Raw genomic sequence first — 21,489 nt, forward strand, 5'->3', positions numbered from 1 at the left:
AGGCTGGCCTCGAACTCCTGACCTCAGGTGATCCGCTCACCTCCACCTCCCAAAGTGCTAGGATTACAAGCATCAGCCACTGTGCCCGGATGTACTTTTTCTACTGTACCTGGCTTCTTTTCACGTGAACAAGATTCAGGACAAGTCTTTCCAAGAGCTTGGAGAAAATATAGAGTGTGGAAGAGAATAGGTTTCAGTTTGGGTCCGTGGGATTTTTTTTTCTTTTTTCTTTTTTTTTTTAACTTCCTTTTTCTCTACTTCCTATCCTCCCTTCTTTTCTTCCTTTTTTCAATTAATAAAAAATGACACAATTAATAACAAAGCTAGCAGAAGCTCCAGACTTGACTCCTTGTCATATTTAAAATCCAAGTTCCACCCATATACAATTATGACTGCTGACAACAAAGTCCCAACCCAGAATGAATCAGCACAGAGAAAAATCAAAAGAGGGCAGGGCTGGGGCTTGGTGCTCAGAGTTAGCCCCAAAGTTATGAGTCAGACACGTCTCAGAATAACCTCCCTGCCAAATTAATCCCAGGCCAGGACTTGCCAAGGTGCAGCTGGTTTCACAAATTCCAGTGGACTAAAGTGGACTGCCCTGGGGGAAAAGGGCAGTGCTAATGTGCCAGAGACAGACAGACTGGGTAGGTGAGTGGCATTATGGTCATTGACCAAACTAGCAAACTTCATTCTAATCTAGCAAAAACAATCCTAAGGCCACATAGATGGAAATGCACCTGTTCAATTCTGCTCATCACTATATTCAAGAACTCAGGAAAGATGTGTATAATGCATCCAAAATGAAGGCACATATTTATTTATATTATTAAATAATATCTGCAACACAAACTACCTAAAAATAAAATATCAATGCAATTAGTGCGTGCTATACTAAAAACAATGATATCTGTTTGTAGAGGCTTAAACCAAATAGAGAAGTCTTTTCAAAACTGTCTCCTTGGTCCAGGTTTGCCCCATCTTCTCTAGTTCGACCTCTTTCTCCGAATCTGAACTTCATGAGTAAATGCGGTAGTCGGGGAGGGTCAGAATCACCTTGTGCTCCAAACCCAGACAGACTTAGGTTCCTGTAGGTCTCAATAATCTGCATTTATTTCTTTCAAAAGACAAACCAGAAATGTTCCCCTCACCCAGATCCTCCTAGAGAAAGAAAAAGAAGTTGTGCGTTCATGCTATGTGAAAAGAGAACAGGAATTTAGAATCATAAAGACATGGAAAAAGGCTGGGCATGGTGGCTCACACCCGTAATTCCAGCACTTTGGGAGGCTGAGGTGGGTGGATCACTTGAGGTCAGATGTTCGAGACTAGCCAGCCAACGTGGTGAAACCCTGTCTCTACCAAAAATACAAAAAAATTAGCTGGGCCTGATGGTGTGTGCCTATAATCCCAGCTACTTGGGAGGCTGAGGCAGGAAAATTGCTTGAACCTGGGAGGAGAAAGTTGCAGTGAGCTGAGATCACGCCACTGCGCTCCAGCCTGGGTGACAGAGCAATACTTCATCTCAAAAAAATAAAAATAAAAATAAGCAAATAAATAAATGAAGACCTGGAAATGGACTGAGCATGATGGCTCATACCTGTAATCCCAGCACTTTGGGAAGCCAAGGCAGGAAGATCACTTGAAGCCAGGAGTTCAAGACTAGCCTGGAAAGTATAGTCGAGACCCCAATGCTATAAAAAAAAAAAAAAAAAAAAAAAAGAATAAAATTAGCTAGGCATGATTGCATTCCTGTGGTCCCAACTATTCAGGAGGCTGAGGTGGGAGGATTGCTTGATCCCAGGAGATCAAGGCTGCAGTGAGCTATGATTGCACTACCGCATTCCAGCCTGGGGGCAGAGTGAGATCCTGTCTTGAAAAAACCAAACAAAAATCTGGAAATGAGTCCCCAACTCTAAGACTTCCCTGCTGCGTGGGCTTTGGACAGCGTATTCATCTATAAGATGGAGAAAACAAGACTTACACTTAACTGTTGTTAGGAAGATTAGATGAGAAAATACATGCTAAAGTGCACAGTCCAGTGTTTGACTCACGGTTAATTGTGTCTTGGTTGCCCAACCTCTTGGGTTGACCTGAACTTCTTTCTGTATTTGAAAGTCCTTTTGAGAGCTCTAGAGTCATCTAGTCTTTCTAACGTAGGATTCATTGATCAGAAATGCATGGAAGGGCATCCTGAGACACTGTGTATTCCAGAAACGGAAATGGGCAATTCAATTATTCTTTTATTCAGTAAAAATGATTAAGCACTTATTCTGTATTAGGGACTGAACCAGGAGCTAGAGATAGATAAATGAGGTGTGGGTCTCAGTTAGAGTGGAACACAGACAAGTAAGACTGTTGTGAGATATATGAAGGCAAAAATAGGGTGCTGAGCACATCTCAGGAAGAGCATCCAAATAGGATTCTCAGGAACCATGTGAGGGGTGTGTATGTTGCTGTTTGGAAGTAAGACCTAGTGGGAAGTGGGGCAGATGGGAGCCAGAAAGGGCAAGCACGAGTGAACCCGGTAAAGAAGGAGGGCGAGGATCACTCTGCCAGCAGAGGCAACAGTATATGCACATGCACGTGATAGGAGATTGCCTTTGGTTCTGACAGGCAGGCCATAGGGATTGTACTGCGGAAGACAGGGCTGAAACAGAGGCTGGAGAGTTGAACAGGGGTCAGATCACAAAGGGTCTGGGTATCTAATCTATGTGAAATGGGTTTAAACATGACATATATGGAGAATCTTTTAAGGATTCCAAGCAGCAGGGTAACATGATCATACTTTCTTTTTTTTTTTTTTTTTTTTTAAGACAGAGTCTCGCTCTGTCACCCAGACCAATGCAGTGGTGCAATCTAGGCTCACTGCAACCTCCGCCTCCCAGGTTCAAGCATTTCTCCCACCTCAGCCTCCGGAGTAGCTGGGACTGCAGGCACGCACCACCATGCCCAGCTAATTTTTTGTATTTTAGTAGAGACGGAGTTTCACCATGTTTGCCAGACTGGTCTTGAACTCCTAGCTCAGGCCATCCACCCACCTCAGCCTCCCAAAGTGCAAGGATTACAGACGTGAGCCACTGTGCCCGGCCCAGATTTGCTTTTTAATTTTATTTATTTATTTGCTTAGAGACAGGGCCTTGCTCTGTTGCCCAGGTAGAGTGCAGTGGCATGATCATAGCTCACTGCAGCTTTGAACTCCTGGGCTCGAGCAATTCTCCTGCCTCAGCCTCCTGAGTAGCTAGGAGTACAGGCATGTGCCACTATGCCCTGTTAATTTTTTTTTATTTTTTTTTTTCTTCTTTTTTTTTTTTTTTTTTGAGACGGAGTCTTGCTCAGTCGCCCAGGCTGGAGTGCAGTGGCACGATCTCTGCTCACTGCAAGCTCCGCTTCCCAGGTTCACGCCATTCTCCTGCCTCAGCCTCCCAAGTAGCTGGGACTACAGGCGCCCGCCACTACGCCCGGCTATTTTTTTTTTTTTTTTTGTATTTTTAGTAGAGATGGGGTTTCAACTTGTTAGCCGGGATGGTCTTGATCTCCTGACCTTGTGATCCGCCCATCTCGGCCTCCCAAAGTGCTGGGATTACAGGCGTGAGCCACCGCGCCCGGCCAATTTTTTTTTATTTTTAATAGAGATGGGGGTCTTACAAAGTTGCTTAGGCTGGTCTCAAACTCTGGGGCTCAAGCGATTCTCCCACCTTGGCCTCCCAAAGTGATGACACTCCAGGCATGAGCCACCATGCCTGGCCCAGATTTGCTTTTTAAAATTGCCATGAAAATTTATGTCCACAGATTTGACTTATTTTTATGAACTCATGATAATACCCTACTTCCTTTCTTTCCATGGAAAGTAACATCTTCAAAAATTAAAGTTGTCCACATACCTTGTGTTAGGTGGAGTGTGGGTTTTATTTGCTGTAGGGAGTGGAGAAGGTTGGACTTCAATAGGAATATTGATACTGAGACTTACTGATTTGCTCTTTTACCTGCAGAGCCAAATCAATGGTACTAATGCTATGAACAGGAGCTATGGGATTTTTACCAAATCTGGAGACAGTGACCTTCACTTTGAAAAACAGGTTCTGAGAAGCACCTCAGAAGTGAGAAAGGTTGTAACCTAACCTTGAAATTTATTAGTAGAAGCAGTTAATGACCGCAAAATCTTGCCATTAAGGCACACCAGTGCTTGCCTTCTATTTCTGGCTCTAACCAAAGCTGTCAGCTTCTCACTTTCAAAAGAACTTAGTTCGCTTAATGAAAAATATATATATATATGATTGTGAGAAGTCTACAGAAGTCCCCTGAAAATCCAGTGACCTCATTTTCGGTAGCTCCATAATATTTGTGAACATTTGTTTTTCATCACTGTCACTACTTTTGATCAAATTTACTGTCAGGGTTTTTGAGTTTCAAGGGCATTTTTTCTTACCAGTTTCTCCATTTATTGGAGGATCTGTCTCTGTAACCTAAATACAACATGCTCACTCACAGTTAAAAATCCAACCAGCCCCAACCACAGGCAAGATCTGGAAAGCAGAACTAGAAAGTGGATTAAAAGAAAAAGCCCAAACTTTTTGTGTTGCAGTCCTTTATTGCCCTCATTCGCTGGACAGCTTTCCTAATGTGACATTTGTCTTGGCCGATGAAGTGTCACATACTAAGCAGGTGATAAGTGGCATAACTCAATGGAAGTATTTGGGAAAGTAAGTCAGAGGCAAGTGACAAGCTGGAATGTATGTAACTGTCAGCACAGACAGGCCAAGGGCTCGACATAAAAGCTATTTTTCCTCTCTGACTTGGCAACCCTGCTTGAAGTTAGGTTTGGACTCGCTTTTTAAATCTGTGTGTGTGTGTGTGTGTGTGTGTGTGTGTGTGTGTGTGTGTGTTATGACTGCCGTCTTTCTATTGCTGAATACCTACAGAAGAAAACCAGAAGGTAGTAGTGTACTTAAAATGAAAAGGGGGGCCAGGCACAGTGGCACACACTTGTAATCCCAGCACTTTAGGAGGTCGAGGCAGTTGGATCATTTGATGTCAGGAGTTCAAAACCAGCCTGGCCAACATGATGAAACCCTGTTTCTACTAAAAATACAAAAATTATCCAGGTATGGTGGTACACACCTCTAGTCCCAGCTACTCAGGAGGCTGAGGCAGAAGAGTTGCTTGAACCCAGAAGAGTTGCTGGAACACCACTGCACTCCAGCCTGGGCGTTGCAGTGAGACTCTGCCAAAGAAGGAAGGAAGGAAGGAAGGAAGGAAGGAAGGAAGGAAGGAAGGAAGGAAGGAAGAGAAAGAAAGAGAGAGAAAAGAGAGAAAGAAAGAAAGAGAAAGAAGAAAGAAAGAAAGAAAGAGAGAGAAAGAAGAAAGAGAAAGAAAGAGAGAAAGAAGAAAGAGAAAGAAAGAAAGAAAGAAAGAAAGAAAGAAAGAAAGAAAGAAAGAAAGAAAGAAAGAAAGAAAGAAAGAAAGAAAGATGGAGATCCTTAGAAAAAAAACAGAGAAGTGAAGCCGATTTCCAAATAGACCTGATATGACCAGCTAAAATTACCCCAGCTAAAGAGTGTCTTCTGTCACAAGCTTTGTCCTTAAGGTATGCTGAGGCCAAGTCCTCCCCATGTGGAGCTCCAGTCATAGCTCAGCTGGGAATTATCCACCCACTGGGGTCTGTAGGTCAAGACTTAAGTGCGTTAGCAGAAGGCATCTTCGAGCTGATGCGATGGAGACCCATCAAATCTGAATCAAAGCCAAAAAGGGAACGAAAACAAAATTAAGTAGCTCTTTCATAAACTTCAATAAGGTTTCACAAATTGAGACAGACGTGAAATGTTAAAAACATTCTCCCAGTGCCTTTTTCGGACTGAATGAGTTTCTGCATTTAGGCAGTTTTGGCATTTGCAAAATGCTTGCAAATAAAAGTGGGACTCAGCACTGTATTCCTATAAGTTGGTGACTGATTGGACTCTTCTCAACAAATCAGTAATGGTGTTCATAGAGGTGGTGTTCTTGAGCCAACCTTTAAGGTTTGTGGAATTTGCCAGGCAGAGATGCTGTGGATGGATCTTCTAGGTAGAGGGAACCATATGAATAGGGGCAGGACAGAAGGAAACCAGAGAACATGTTCTGGGCACAGAGCTGTAGAGTCAGAAGAACATGGCATCAGTCTGGACACTTGGGGCAGGGCAGATTTAGGTGTCAGAGGTTGTCAGCCCAAGAGGTGACCTTTACTGAAGGATGGAACATAGGAAAAGGAATGGATTTCAAAGGGAAGGTGATTAAGAAGGGCATCTGTTGGTTTTGCTCGCCTGGCATCAATCCTACTTGCTTCTGGCCACAGTATGTCAATTTTATTCTAAGCATAGGGCCTTCGCCACATTCTCAGTTCACGTGGTTCAGGTGTAACTGACACTCTCTTTGGCTCAGTGGGCAAACACATGACCTGGGCCTAACCCATCAGAACATTTTATATCTTAGGCCCTCAGGCATGGCTCTATAATTTTTATATAGAATTGCTTATTAATTCAAGTATAATAGTGGGAGGATAGAAATTTAAGCTATGTCTGCATATATATGTAAAATTAGGAAACCATTGAAGGATAGGAGAATGATAAAGATTATGGGGAAACCTTTTTTTTTTTTTTTTTTTGAGACGGAGTCTCACTCTGTTGCCCAGGCTGAAGTGCAGTAGCTCAATCTTGGCTCACTGCAACCTCCACCTCCCAGGTTCAAGCGATTCTCCTGCCTCAGCCTCCCAAGTAGCTGAGATTACAGGCATGTACCACCATGCCGGCTAATTTTTATATTTTTAGTAGAGGTGGGGTTTCACCATGTTAGCCAGGCCAGTCTCAAACTCCTAACCTCAAGCAGTTTACCCACGTCAGCCTTCCAAAGTGCTGAGATTACAGGCATGAGCCACTGCACCTGGCCAAGGAACCAACACTTCTTCAATGACCTCCCCACAGTGCTATAGTGACTTACGGATGGATATATGATCAAAGCTGGGCCAGTGAAAGACAGCCCTGAGACTTTTGATGCAGTAGTAGAAAGTTTAGTAAAATTGCTGTCTAAAGTAATGTTGGTGATAGACTTTGTTTTGTTTAGAGATGGAGTCTCGCTCTGTTGCCCAGGCTGGAGTGCAGTGGCGCCATCTTAGCTCACTGCAAACTCTGCCTCCCGGGTGCAAGCAATTCTCCTGCTTCAGCCTCCTAAGTAGCTGGGATTACAGGCAAACACCACCGCACCCGGCTAATTTTTGTACTTTTTGTAGAGATGGGGTTTCGCCATGTTGGCCAGGCTGGTCTCAAACTCCCGGCCTCAAGTGATCTACTCGCCTCGACCTCCCAAAGTGCTGAGATTAGAGGCATAAGCCACCATGCCCAGCCAGTAGTAGACTTTTGATAAAAGATACAGAAACTCGCTTTTCATTTTGGGGTAGGGAGCTGATAAAATGGGGAATTGAAGCTTCTGATGATCATCTTGTCAGTATGAGAGAGGAGGTTTCTGAGAAAGAAACCAAGACAGAGGAGAGCAGAACCAAGAGAAGGCAATGGGGAGAGATGAAGACGGTATTGGGGAGAGACAGATTCCTAATGGCATCATTGGGTCATCTGGAACCAGACTTGCTTGAAATCTTTCTCTGGACTTAAATTTCCCTTTTGTTTTTTTCTTGAGCCAATGGACTAAAAGAGTCTTAATGAATACAAAGATTTTGGTTTGGGACATACCTATTTAAGTTACTGGAAGTCATCGAGGCAGTCAAAAAAGTAGAATTAGTGCTTTGAACACTATATCAAGTGCCCTGAGCACTGAGAGAAATATTTGAGAGTCATTTCACATGGTTAAAACAATAACAAGGGGCAATATTTATTACATTTTTTGCTTTGTGCCAGATATTGTTCTAAAGAACTTTGTAAGTATTCTTTCATTCCACCTCACAGCAGCCATTTGAGTTAAATACTTTTATTATTTCTATTTAACAGGTAAGGACACTAACAGACACACAGGAGAGGCTTAGTAATTTGCTGTGGTGGCCAGACTCCAAGATGGTCCCAATAAGATCTGCTTCCTGGTATTCACATCTTTATTTCATCCTCTCCCCTTGGGTGTGGACTGGACTTAGTGACTTCCTTTTAATGAATAGAGTAAGGCAGAAGTGATGGTATGTGACTTGGAAACTAGATCATAAATACAATGTGTCTTCTACTCTTTCTCTGTTTCTCTTGCTGCTTTCTCTCAGATCACTCACTCTGGTAGAAGCCATGTTATAATCAGCGCTATGAAATGGTTCATGAGGTGAGAAACCGAAGGCTCCTTTAGTCAAGGGAATAAGCTTGGAATTGGTCTTCCAATTCCAGTTATAGTGGAGACTAGAACTTTACTGACAGTTTCACTGCTTCCTCATGAGAGACCCTGAGCCAGAACCACACCACTAACCCATTCCTGATTTCTGGTCCTCAGCAACTGTGTGAAATAACAAATGTTTGTTTGTTCTAAGCTGGTAAATTTGCTGGAAATGTATTACACAGCAGTAGATAAGTAATGCAGATTTTTGTACCAAGGGTGGGTGCTGATGCAGTAAAAATCTAAATGTTGGAATTGCTTTGGAACCAGTAAGTAAGTAGAAGCTGGAAAAGCTGTGAGGATTTTGAAGAGGGTGATAGTGAAAGCTTAAAGTGTCTTGAATACCCTATTAGTAGAATTGTGGACTTCAAGGAGGCTGTCAGTGAGGACAGCCATTTTTCCCTTAAGGGAAAAATGATGACAATCATATTGGAAATTAGATAAAAGGGGATTTTTAATGCAGTAGCAGAAAGTTTAGCATTGTTGCTGCCTACAGTAATGTGGGTGGTAGAAAATGTCCCTAAGGAACTGAGAGATCAAGTTAAGGAGATTTCTAATCTTTCCCCATCACCCTCTCTTAGCTCTGCTTCCCTCTGTCTTGGTTTCTTTCTCAGAAAGCTCTTCCCTCATAGTGACAAGATGACCATTAGAACTTCAGGCCCCCATTCTACCAGCTCTCTACTCCCAGTGGAATGAGAGTTTGTGTTTTCCAATACTTTTATCAAAAGTCTCAGGGCTGTCTTTTATTGGCTCAACTTCAATCATATGTTCATCACTCTAGATACCACCTGGTTTCTTTTTGCTTCTTATAGAAAAACACAAGAGAAAGGAAGTAACTAATGGAAGGATTGTTCAACAGAAAGGAGTTAGCTTTGAAGATTCCTAGACTCAGCCAGGTGCGGTGGCTCACACCTGTAATCCCAGCACTTTGGGAGGCTGAGGCAGGTGGATCACTTGGGGTCAAGAGTTCGAGACCAGCCTGGCCAAAATGGTGAAACCCTGTCTCTACTGAAAACACAAAAATTAGCTGGGTGTGGTGGCGGGTGCCTGTAATCCCAGCTACTCAGGAGGCTGAGGCACGTGAATCATTTGAACCCAGGAGGTGGAGGTTGCAGTGAGCCGAGATTGTACCACTGCACTTCAGCCTGGGCGATAGAGTGAGACTCAGTCTCAAAAAAAGAAAAAGAAAAAGATTCCTAGACTCTCTAGATGTCAAATGATATTAAAATTTTGGGGGCAGGCACGGTGGCTCATGCCTCTAATCCCAGCACTTTGGGAGGCTGAAATGGGCAGATTGCTTGAACTCAGTAGTTCGAGACCAGCCTGGTCAACATGGTGAAATCCTTTCTAACAACAACAACAAAAAAATTAGCTGGGTGTGGTTGCATGCACCTGTACTCCCAGCTACTCGGGAGGCTGAGGTGGGAAGATTGCTTGAACCCAGGAGGCGGAGGTTGCAGTGAGCCGAGACTGCACAACTGCACTTCAGCCTAGGCAACAGAGTGAGACTCAGTCTCAAAAAAAGAAAAAGAAAAAGATTCCTAGACTCTCTAGATGTCAAATTATATTAAAAATCTTGGGGCAGGCACAGTGGCTCACGCCTCTGATCCCAGCACTTTGGGAGTCTGTAATGGGCAGTTTGCTTGAACTCAGGAGTTCGAGACCAGCCTAGTCAATATGGTGAAATCCTCTCTAACAAAAAAAATAAAAATAAAAATTAGCTGGGTGTGGTTGCATGCACCTGTATTCCCAACTACTCGGGAGGCTGGGGTGGGAGGATTGCTTGAACCTGGGAGGTGGAGGTTGCAGTGAGCCAAAATTGTGCCACTGCACTCCAGCCTGGGCAACAAAACTTGTTTCAAAAAGAAAAAAAAAAATTTAATGGCTTCCGAGGAAAGATCAAATCCAGGATACTGCTAGGGAAACATGGTCCAAAGACAAAGCTAAGGGTGTATCTATAAATCCATGGTTAAAACTTCACAAAGCTTAAAAGTGGTGCCTTACAGTACTCTTTAGTCCAACAAAAAGCCTCTTAAGATGGTAAGGGTGTGATGAACAGATCCTTTTGATCAAAGAATAGGGCTTCTAAGAAGCTTAAGACTGTTGTCTCAATCCCAGCACTTTGGGAGGCCAAGGCAGGAGGATCACTTGAGCCCAGGAGTTTGAGATCAGCCTGGGCAACATAGCAAGACCCTGTCTACAAAAAATTTAAAAATTAGCTGGGTGTAGTAGTGCCTATTTGTAGTCCTAGTTACTCAGAAAGCTGAGGTGAGAGGATGGCTTGAACTCAGGAGGCTGTACCTGCAGTGAACCGTGATTGTGCCACTACACTCCAGCCTGAGTGACAGAGTGAGACCCTGTCCCAAAAGAAAAAATAATTGTTGCCTATCAGCAGAAACCCAAAGTAGAGAAGTGCTTATATCAAAAAGACTTGCAAGTATGACTTTAATTTAATGACATGGACCCCCATTAAGATTCATAGGAAATCCACTACATGTTTAAAATAATTACATGAGCAGAAACATCATCACCTTAGATTGAAAGAGGCAGAGACAGTACAAAATGAAAAGAGGACTTTGGATTCTCAAATTCAACAAGAAAGAAGCAGGCTGAGGCCAGGTGTGGTGGCTCACGCCTATAATCCCAGCACTTTGGGAGGCTGAGGCAGGTGGATCACGAGGTCAGGAGATCAAGACTATCCTGGCTAACACAGTGAAACCCCATCTGTACTAAAAATACAAAAAATTAGCCGGGCACGGTGGCAGGTGCCTGTAGTCCCAGCTACTCGGGAGGCTGAGGCAGGAGAATGGCATGAACCCAGTGGATGGAGCTTGCAGTGAGTCAAGATCACACCACTGCACTCCAGCCTGGGAGACAGAGCAAGACTCCATCTCAAAAGAAAAAAAGAAAGAAAGAAGTGGGCTGAGAAAACTACTCTATTGCAAACACACACTACCTGTCATTAAAAAGGAAAGACAACTCAGAAGAGGGAACCAAGAACTTTGAGAATCGCTCCTGGGAAGAACTAGGACTGAGTACTAATCAAGGAACTCACAATGCTTCAGATAGATTCAGAATTGCTGTGGGCCACCATGGCTGGTCAACAGCAGTGATGCCTTTATATTCCCCATTTCCTCCCTTTTTGAACAGGAATATCTATAGTGATTATCTTTTGCCTGTTTCCCCATTGTACATTGAGTGTGTGTGTGTGTGTGTGTGTATGTGTGTGTGTAGGGGGCACAATACTTGCCTATTTCACAGACTTCATAGGTTTAATGATTAAGAAGAACTATATGTAAGGGCTATATCCACAGCTGGACCTCATTTTGGTTATGAGATTCTGGACTTTGGGCTGATAATATAATGGGCTGAGATTTTTGAGGGTCTGGGGAGGTGGTGAGTATTTTTTGCATGTGGGAAGAACATGAATCAGTGAAGGGCCAGAGACTAAATTGTTACAGTTAGCCTCCGAGATGGACCCTGATGCGCCCCACCTCTTAGAATTCAGTCCTTTGCGTAATCCCCTCTTAAGTGTGGGCTGAGCTTAGTGACTTGCTTCTAATGAAAAGAATAAGGCAGAAGTGTTAGTGTACAACTTAAAGACTATGTGATAAATCTAGTGTTGCTTCTGCTGTCTCTCGGTTTCTCTCTCTCGTCACTCAGTCTGTGAGCAGCCACATTGTAGGCAGTCCTAAGGAAAGGCCCAAAGAGCAAGAAAGGGAAACTTCCTGACAACAGCCAGGTGAGTGAGCTTGGAAGTGAATCCTCCAGTTTCAATCCAAAGAATACAGCTTTACTGACAGCTTCACTGTAATTTCATGGACAGACCTTGAGCCAGAACCACCTATCTAAGTAGCTTACAGAGTCCTAACTCTCAGAAACTTTGCAAGATAATAAATGTTTGCCATTTTAAACTAAATTAGGAGTATAATGTCTTATGCAGCTATAAATAATATACTTGCCAAAGGCACATACTCTACAATTCCGTTTAAACCAACTCTAAGACAAATTTTATCTATAATGATAGAAAGCAAATCAGATCAGGCATGGTGGCTCATGCCTGTAATCACAGCATTTTGGAGGCTGAGGCAGGGGGATCACTTGAGCCCAGGAGTTCAAGACCAGCCTGGGCAACACAGGGAAACCCTATCTCTATAAAAAATTTTTGAAATAAAAAAACTAGCTGGCCATGGTGGCTCATGCCTGTCATCCCAGCTACTCAAGAGACTGAGGATGTTGGAGACCAGCCTGGCCAACATGGTGAAACCTTATCTCTACTAAAAATACAAAAATTAGCCAAGCATGGAGGTGCATGCCTGTAATCCCAGCTACTCAGGAGGCTGAGACAGGAGAATCATTTGAACCTAGGAGGTGGAGGCTGCAGTGAACCGAGATTGTGCCACTGCACTCCAGCCTGGGCAAGAGAGTGAGATTCTATCACAAAAGAAAGAAAACAAAAAGATAGAAATAGATAGATAGATAGAGATATCAATGTCTCTACATAAAGAGAGAGAGAAAGAAAGAAGGAAAGAAAGGAAAAGAAAATTAGCATAGCCTAGGGTCATGCAGGTAGAGGTGGGAATTGTGGGCAGGGGCATATAAAAACTTGTGGAGACCTCAGAAATGTTCTATTTCTTAGTTATTGGGATGCTTACACATTTGTCACACTCACTGAATTGTACACTTAAAATTGGCATATTTATTGAATTTTACCTTAATAAGATTGATTTTAAGAAAAGAGGGCAAACGATGAGGTGGAATCAGTAGGCTAAAAAGTATGATGGCAAAGGCAAGAGGAGAGATGGGACAGTGTCTTAAGAATGTACTTGGGTCAAGGATTTTATGCATTTTTTTAAGATAAGAGAGATTTGAATAAGTTTGAAGGCAGACTATAAGGACTAAAGATGTAAACCAGAAAACTTAAATTATAAAGTAAAATTCTGGCAGGGACTGAAACAAATGATAATAAGCAGGCAGTTTAGTTAAATCATGAACTACTTCCTGGGGAAGATAGGTTAAAGAGATTTTAGGCACTCAGTTCTAGTGTCCTCAGTAATGTAGGTCTGTTTACATGCCAAAAAGTTCAAGGCTTTGAGTGGGCACTTAGGTTTAGATAGAGAAGAAGTTTAATGCAGTTTTTATGTGAGTTGACACTGGAAGTCAATTACTTTTGAATTCTCTGCTAAAGTGTTTAGTATTATTCTGTAAGCAAAACGGAGCCATTGAAGTCTTTTGAGCAGGAAAGTGAAAAGTCAGGGCTGTACTTTTAGGAAAACCATTCTGTTACAGAGAGGACTATGGACTAGTTGGGAGTTATTAGATGCAGGAAAACCAGTTAGAAGAATATTGCAATCCTGCGGCCGAAAGTTAGTGAATGAACCCAAGAGAAGTAAGAATGGGAAACTTTACCTTGATTTGTAAATTGCGGCAGAATGAAAAGGCAGCATGCTGGAAATGACTGGATGGGACTGAGGGAGCGGGAAAGCAGAAAATAGAGCAGATGAGGGAGAGAAGGATTTCTCACTTTTGGAGCCAAGTTTCTGGTCCAGCAGGCAATTCAGGTGAAGGGGTGCTTGTAGTAGGTAGGAATACAGTGTGAAACCTAGGAGGAGTGATCTGATTAAGCTGCAGGTGAGATTTAGGAAGCATCTAGTTTCCTTTGTTTTTCTTTTTTCTTTTTCTTTCTTTCTTTCTTTCTTTTTTTTTTTTTTTTTTTGAGACTGAGTTTCACTCTTGTTGCCCAGGCTGGAGTGATCTCGGCTAACTGCAACCTCCGCCTCCCAGGTAGAAGCAATTCTCTTGCCTCAACCTCCCAAGTAGCTCGGATTGCAGGCATGCACCACCACACTCTACTAATATTTTTGTATTTAGTAGAGACGGGGTTTCACCACGTTAGTCAGGCTGGTCGTGAACTGCTGACCTCAGGTATCCACCCGCCTCAGCCTCCCAAAGTGTTGGGATTACAGGCATGTGCCACCATCTTGGCTTTATTTTCCTTTCTTTTTTTTTTTTTTCTTGAGACGGAGTCTCGCTCTGTTGCCCAGGCTGGAGTGCAGTGGCACGATCTCAGCTCACTGCAAGCTCCGCCTCCTGGGTTCACACCATTCTCCTGCCTCAGCCTCCCGAGTAGCTGGGACTACAGGTGCCCACCACCACACTTGGCTAATTTTTTTGGTATTTTTAGTAGAGACAGGGTTTCACTGTGTTAGCCAGGATGGTCTCGATCTCCCAACCTTGTGATCCGCCCACCTTGGCCTCCCAAAGTGCTGGGATTACAGGCGTGAGCCACCGCGCCTGGCCTATTTTCCTTTCTTAACTAAGGAATCACCTCTTGGTTTGGACTAAGGGTCCCTTTTGAAACAAATGATAGTGTGGGTGTCTTAGCTCAAGCTGCTATTACAAAATACCATAGAACGGGTGGGTTAAACAACAGACATTTATTTCTCATTCTGGACACTGAAAAGCCTAAGATCAAGGTGCTGGCAGATTCACTCCTTGGTGAGGGCCTGCTTCCTTACTTGCAGATAGCCACTCTTTCACTGTTTTCTTATGTAGCAGAGAGAGGAGCCTCTGGTGTTTTCTTTTTTTTTGAGACAAAGTCTCGCTCTGTTGCCCAGGCTGGAGTGCAGTGGTGCAATCTTGGCTCACTGCACCCTCCGCCTCCCAGGTTCAAGAGATTCTCCTGTCTCAGCCTCCTGAGTAGCTGGGATTACAGGTGCGTGCCACCACACCCAGCTAATTTTTATATTTTTAGTAGAGACAGGGTTTCACCATGTTGGCCAGGCTGGTCTCAAACTCCTGACCTTAAGTGATCTGCCTGCCTTGGCCTCCCAAATTGCTGGGATTACAAGCATGAACCACCATGCCCGGCCTGGTGTTTCTTCCTTTTCTTATAAGGGCACCAATCCCATCATGGGAGCTCCACCTTGATGACCTCATCTAAACTTAATTATTACCGAAAGTTCCTACCTCCTCATATCACCACATTGGGGGTTAGGGCTTCAACATATGAGTTTTGGAGAGGACACACACATTTATTCCATTAACAATGGATAAAAGGTAAATGGTGCTTCACCTACCTTGTTCTTTCTGGAAGACGAGTTGAACGGGTTCAGGTAGTGTTTCTCAAAAATGTGCCCTCAATGGGATATGATATATTAATGTGTTTTCCAAGGAATTGGTGTCATGGTAAAATAAGTTTGAGTAATATAGGATTAAGCAAAGTCAAACAGTTGGGGTTTTTTAAATGCAGGACTTTTCAAGGCCTTAATATGTAATGCTATTCTGTACAGTGAATCTTCATGAGGAGAGAAATATAAAATAAAACATTTCTTATATTCATTTAAACAGACAATGGGTTTCTAAGGAATTAATGCTCCAATAGAAGCACTTCAAGAAAAAGTGATTTAAGCTGTGCCAAAACTGCAGTTATTTGTAATAGTTGTACACAAATAAGGACTTCTTTCCTTTAACACTGAAAATTCAATATAGTTTTGGAAAAAAATTCTAACAGTAATGAAGAAAAGTTTTTAAGAAGTTCTGTCCAAGAAAACCTCAGCTTAGGCCTCACATAAGTTGTTGGAGTCCATTTCCATTAAACAGCATTTGGGGCTCAAAAACATGGTGTTTCTCTAACTCCAGCTTCAGAAACCTACCATTATAAATAATTGGGGATAATTATGAGAGCAGCTGAATAAACTGGACAAGGTTGGGCATAAAGAGAAAAGCGATAGGAGGAAATGTGCAGTACTTGAGCTCGCCCATAAATCTTTCTGGAGGCAGAAAAACAGTCCCCATCTTCTCCAAACTGGAACGTGCATATAAAGTCAATACCAAACGAAACCTAACCAAATCAAAATAACGCTACCCTGAAAAGTGATTCTGGTTTTATTTTGCAGTTATTGGGAGAGAATCTCTGGACCCTTTCATGCCCCTAAAATTAAATCCCCTGACTCCAGGCTAAAAAATATGGCAATAACTTTGTTTGGGGCCAGGGTGGTCCCTTAACCCTGAGGCATTTGTGATTCCTTCCCCCTATCAACCCAGCGTCCCTCACCCTTCTACCACTGGAAACATAATGACTTTAGAAGCTTAATTTGGTCCCATGAGCAGCCTTCAAGCAACTTTTGCTGGGAAGGTCATTATGGAGAAAAACAAGGGTTTCAGAAATGAAATAAATTGTTCTATCAATAAACAGTACATCTGGCATTTATTAATTAAAGGCTGGGGAGCCTCTGGGGGCAGGAGACTGGGTGGCTGCTACATCTATTGAGGAAGTTAGTACATGACAATATGCACTTTTTGTTGAAAATTCTCTATTACAGTTTTGGCAACGTGCATGTTTCCCTGCATTTGTCAATTAACAATTTTCTGCATAATCAGATCTGCTCCTAGACTTCCTTTTATCTTATTGTCTCTCAAAGGGGAAGTGGAGGAGGTGTGTAAAGTGGATAGAGCAACTTGCATTGTGCCAGGCAATGTGCTCAGGGTTGTATTTGTTATAATGTGGCTGTTGGGTGGGAGTGATTCCTTTACAGACAAAGAATTTGAGCATCCATGATCCAAACTTAGCTCTGAACTCTTCTTTTTTCTTTTCTTTTCTTTCTTTCTTTCTTTCTTTTTTTTTTTTTTGAGACAGAGTCTTGCTCTGTAGCCTAGGCTGGAGTGGTGTGATCTCGGCTCACTGCAACCTCCGCCTCCTGGGTTCAAGTAATTCTCCTGCCCCAGCCTCCGGAGTAGCTGGGACTACAGGCACGTGCCACCACGCCTGGCTAATTTTTTGTATTTTTAGTAGAGACGGGGTTTCACCGTGTTAGCCAGGATGGTCTTGATCTCTTGACCTTGTGATCTGCTCGCCTGGTCCTCCAAAAGTGCTGGGATTACGGGCGTGAGCCACTGTGCCCGGCCAGTTCTGACCACTTCTAAACTCCTTCTGTTTCATACAAGTAGAAATTAGAGAGGTTAGTCACTCTGATGCCCTGACGACAGGGATGTAAATTATAAATCAGCACAACTTGTTTTGGAAGGCTGCTTGCAATGAATATGCAGCAAGGTCCCTAAAATGTTAATAGTATCTGACCTGGTAATAATCATAATGATAAATGCCATTTACTGTGCATTTACCTGCAATACAGCATATAACCTTAAGCCATTTCTCTGCTTAGTTTGTGCCTGTAGAATTCCTGAAATGTATTCTCAACAAGGAATTGGTTGCTTAATCAACTCTCTACTGAGCACCTGCTCTGTAGCTAGGCTGACTAAATAGGTTCATAGTTCCAAGTACAGAGGGGAGGAGGAGGAGGTGAGAGAGCCCTAATGAGGGAAATTGTATTCAAATACTATTCTAACTTGGAGTTGGCAACTTTCCCTTAGTTTTTGTCTCTTGAACGATAAGCGGTGCCAATCAGTAGCTATGTGACTTGTAGCAAATTACTTAATCTCTGTAAAAGAGATTACTTGTTACTTGTAAAAGGAGGATAATAGTGCCAGCCTAGGATTGTTGTGATGAATAAATGAGATAATGCAAGTGAAGAGGTATGGTGCAGGAATTTTGGCTTTAGAAACAAATTGAGGTTTGGAGGAAATTTCTAGATAGAGGCTCTGTGTCAGAAGCAATCAACCTCACCTTTGCTGTCTAGTACACCAGCCATCAGTCACACATGACTTTTGAGCACTTGAAATATGGCTAGACTGAATTGAAATGTACTGTAAGTGTAAATACACACTGGATTATTTTGAAGACTTAGCACAATAGATAGAATGTAAAAATACCCCATTAATAAATTTCACCTGCTTCTTTTTTAACTTTTTAAATGTGACTACTGGAAAATTCCAAAGCATACATAAGGCTCATATATACTGGGTAACATTGGGCTTGACATCAAGGAGGTAAGATTCCCTCTGCCCCCAAGAAATAAAAATTCAGCTCTAGACTGCAAAACTTTCTGCCTGGAGCCAGGTTTCTCTTAGAGATTTCCCTGTTCCCTTCCATCCTCACCCCCAACTTAAATCCAGCCTCAACATATAGTGGTAAGGTGATCTTTCTATTACAAGATGAAAATCTGCTCTCATTGTTGTTCTATTTCTTCACATCTTTTGAGATTTCCTCTTTGCTTTTCAGAATAAGGGCCACACCCATTACCAGGGCTGTGTACTAGGCCATTCATGACTTGGCTTCCACACCCCGCCCTCAGCTTCATCTCCCGCCCAGTTTCTTATGTGTGTTGTGTTTCTGATACCTCCGCGTCTTTGAATTTGCTCTTCCCTTTTCTAGAAAGGTCATTCTATTATTTGTGCACACATACCCTAGTCTCCTGTACTACCCCACCATTCTTTATCTGCCTGATTGTCTTCCAAGACCCATCTTATCTATCTCATCCTCTTGGATGTCTTTCCTAAACTTTCATCCTTTAACTAGGAGAAATACTCCTCTCTGTTCCCCACAACACCCTGCACTGGCCTCTTTAAAGGCACCTACACATGTGATTTCTTCCTGGTTTGTCTGCCTTCAATTGACTGTGAGTTTCTTAAAGACAGTAACCTCTTCTTCACCTATAACCCCAGGACCCTGACTAATGCCTGGCACACAGTAAACTCTCAATAGACATTTGTCAGGGAATTGGCCAGGGATCATCAGCTCATGGGTGGTGTGGCAATTACAACTCTTCTGGATGCAAGTGACAGAAACCTCCACTGTGCCAGGCTTTATTGGCTTATAGGATTGAAAAGTCTATCTACATTGCTGGATTCAGCAGTTCAACTAGTGTCACTAAGAAAATCATCTCTGGGCCGGGCGCGGTGGCTCACGCCTGTAATCCCAGCACTTTGGGAGGCCGAGGCGGGCGGATCACAAGGTCAGGAGATCGAGACCACGGTGAAACCCCGTCTCTACTAAAAATACAAAAAATTAGCCGGGCGAGGTGGCGGGCGCCTGTAGTCCCAGCTACTCAGGAGGCTGAGGCAGGAGAATGCCCTAAACCCAGGAGGCGGAGCTTGCAATGAGCCGAGATCGCGCCACTGCACTCCAGCCTGGGCGACAGAGCGAGACTCCGTCTCAAAAAACAAACAAATAAAAAAACCAGAAAATCATCTCTGTTTACTTTCCACTGTTCCATTTCCATTCTAAAGGTTCTTTCTTTATGGTGACAAGATGGCTGACAGGCATATCCTTCCAGATTCCATTTAACGGAGACAAATATTCCAATCAAGCAAGACCCTAGTTCCAGCAGAGTAGCATGGAAGTAGTCACTGTTGCCCGCAGATAGGATACATCAGGAGAGTCAGGTCTGCAGAGTAGTATGGGAGTAGTCACTGTTGCCCGCAGATAGGATACATCAGGAGAGTCAGGTCTGCAGAGTAGTATGGGAGTAGTCACCGTTGCCCGCGGATAGGATGCATCAGGAGAGTCGGGTCTGCAGAGTAGTATGGGAGTAGTCACCGTTGCCCGCGGATAGGATACATCAGGAGAGTCGGGTCTGCAGAGTAGTATGGGAGTAGTCACCGTTGCCCGCGGATAGGATGCATCAGGAGAGTCAGGTCTGCAGAGTAGTATGGGAGTAGTCACCGTTGCCCGCGGATAGGATACATCAGGAGAGTCGGGTCTGCAGAGTAGTATGGGAGTAGTCACCGTTGCCCGCGGATAGGATACATCAGGAGAGTCAGGTCTGCAGAGTAGTATGGGAGTAGTCACCGTTGCCCGCGGATAGGATGCATCAGGAGAGTCAGGTCTGCAGAGTAGTATGGGAGTAGTCACCGTTGCCCGCGGATAGGATGCATCAGGAGAGTCGGGTCTGCAGAGTAGTATGGGAGTAGTCACCGTTGCCCGCGGATAGGATGCATCAGGAGAGTCGGGTCTGCAGAGTAGTATGGGAGTAGTCACTGTTGCCCGCGGATAGGATACATCAGGAGAGTCAGGTCTGCATTCCATGCTGAGGCCATGGAATTGGGGCTGTGGTAGAGCTGGCTTCGCATCAAGCAAGGAGCTGAGAGTGGAAGCTCTCAAAGCATGATGAGGGCACTATTTCTATCACAAAAGCAATACAATGTCCACTGCTGTGAAGGAACGCTGGGACATGTTTGTTCCAGTGTTTCTGTTATCAAAGTGGACATGTTACACAGTGTGGGCTTCCAGAGAAATTTATGCTCTTTTAATTGTGTTACTTTTGTTTTTTCTTTGCTTTGGCATTACCAGGAACTCTCTGTAAAATGGGATTTATTCTTGTTATATTTTTAGGTATTATATAGAATCTGTGTAAATCAGTTGGGAAGATATAAGTCAATGGAGAGATAGTTCAGAGATACAAACCCCACCACTGCTTAGTAAGGTATCTTTCCTGGCTTGCAAACTTACTCAGGGTGCCTGAGAAAATGATCAAACCTGCGATCTCTTTCTGTGAAATGGGGCATACTGTGTAGAAATATTTGGCATACCTTGGAAGAATAAGTCTTTAGTATCAGGGACACTCAGTTTGAAGGCTCCTTATAATAGCTTCTTTCGTGCAAATTCACTAATGTGAAACATTTGTTGAGTCCATACTGTGAACCAGATACTATTAGAGGGGCAGGAGAGAGGGGGTAAACACAGCATACTTCAAGGAGCTTACGTTATAGTGGGAGGAGCCAATAAACACACAAGATAAATAAGGTACTTTCAGATTGAGATAAATGCTATGGAAAAAACCAATAATTGCATATGGAAATATGCAAGAGAGGGACTAGATGAGAGTGAGTCAATTTAGGGAGGATAGCCAAGGAAGATTTCTCTGAGAAGGATCATTTGAGCTGAGGCCTGAACGATGAGATGGCATCAGTCACGCAGATAACAATTTAGGAATTCCCAAAGACGACAGAGGGCTTAGCCGTTTGGGGAATTTAGGGTAGACTCTTGCCTTCAAAGTTGGGTTTCAGACTGGGCATGGTGGCTCATGCCTGTAATCCCAGCACTTTGGGAGGCCGAGGTGGGCAGATTTCCTGAGGTCAGGAGTTCAAGACCAGCCTGGCCAATATGGTGAAACCCTGTCTCTACTGAAAATACAAAAACTAGCTGGGTGTGGTGATGCAAACCTGTAATCCTAGCTACTTGAGGACCAGAGGCAGGAGAATCACTTGAACAGGAGAGGTGGAGGTTTCAGTGAGCCGAGATCATGCCACTGCACTCCAGCC

The sequence above is a fragment of the Macaca mulatta genome, chromosome 7 (assembly GCF_049350105.2).
Source record: "Macaca mulatta isolate MMU2019108-1 chromosome 7, T2T-MMU8v2.0, whole genome shotgun sequence".
NCBI classification, from domain to species: domain Eukaryota; kingdom Metazoa; phylum Chordata; class Mammalia; order Primates; family Cercopithecidae; genus Macaca; species Macaca mulatta.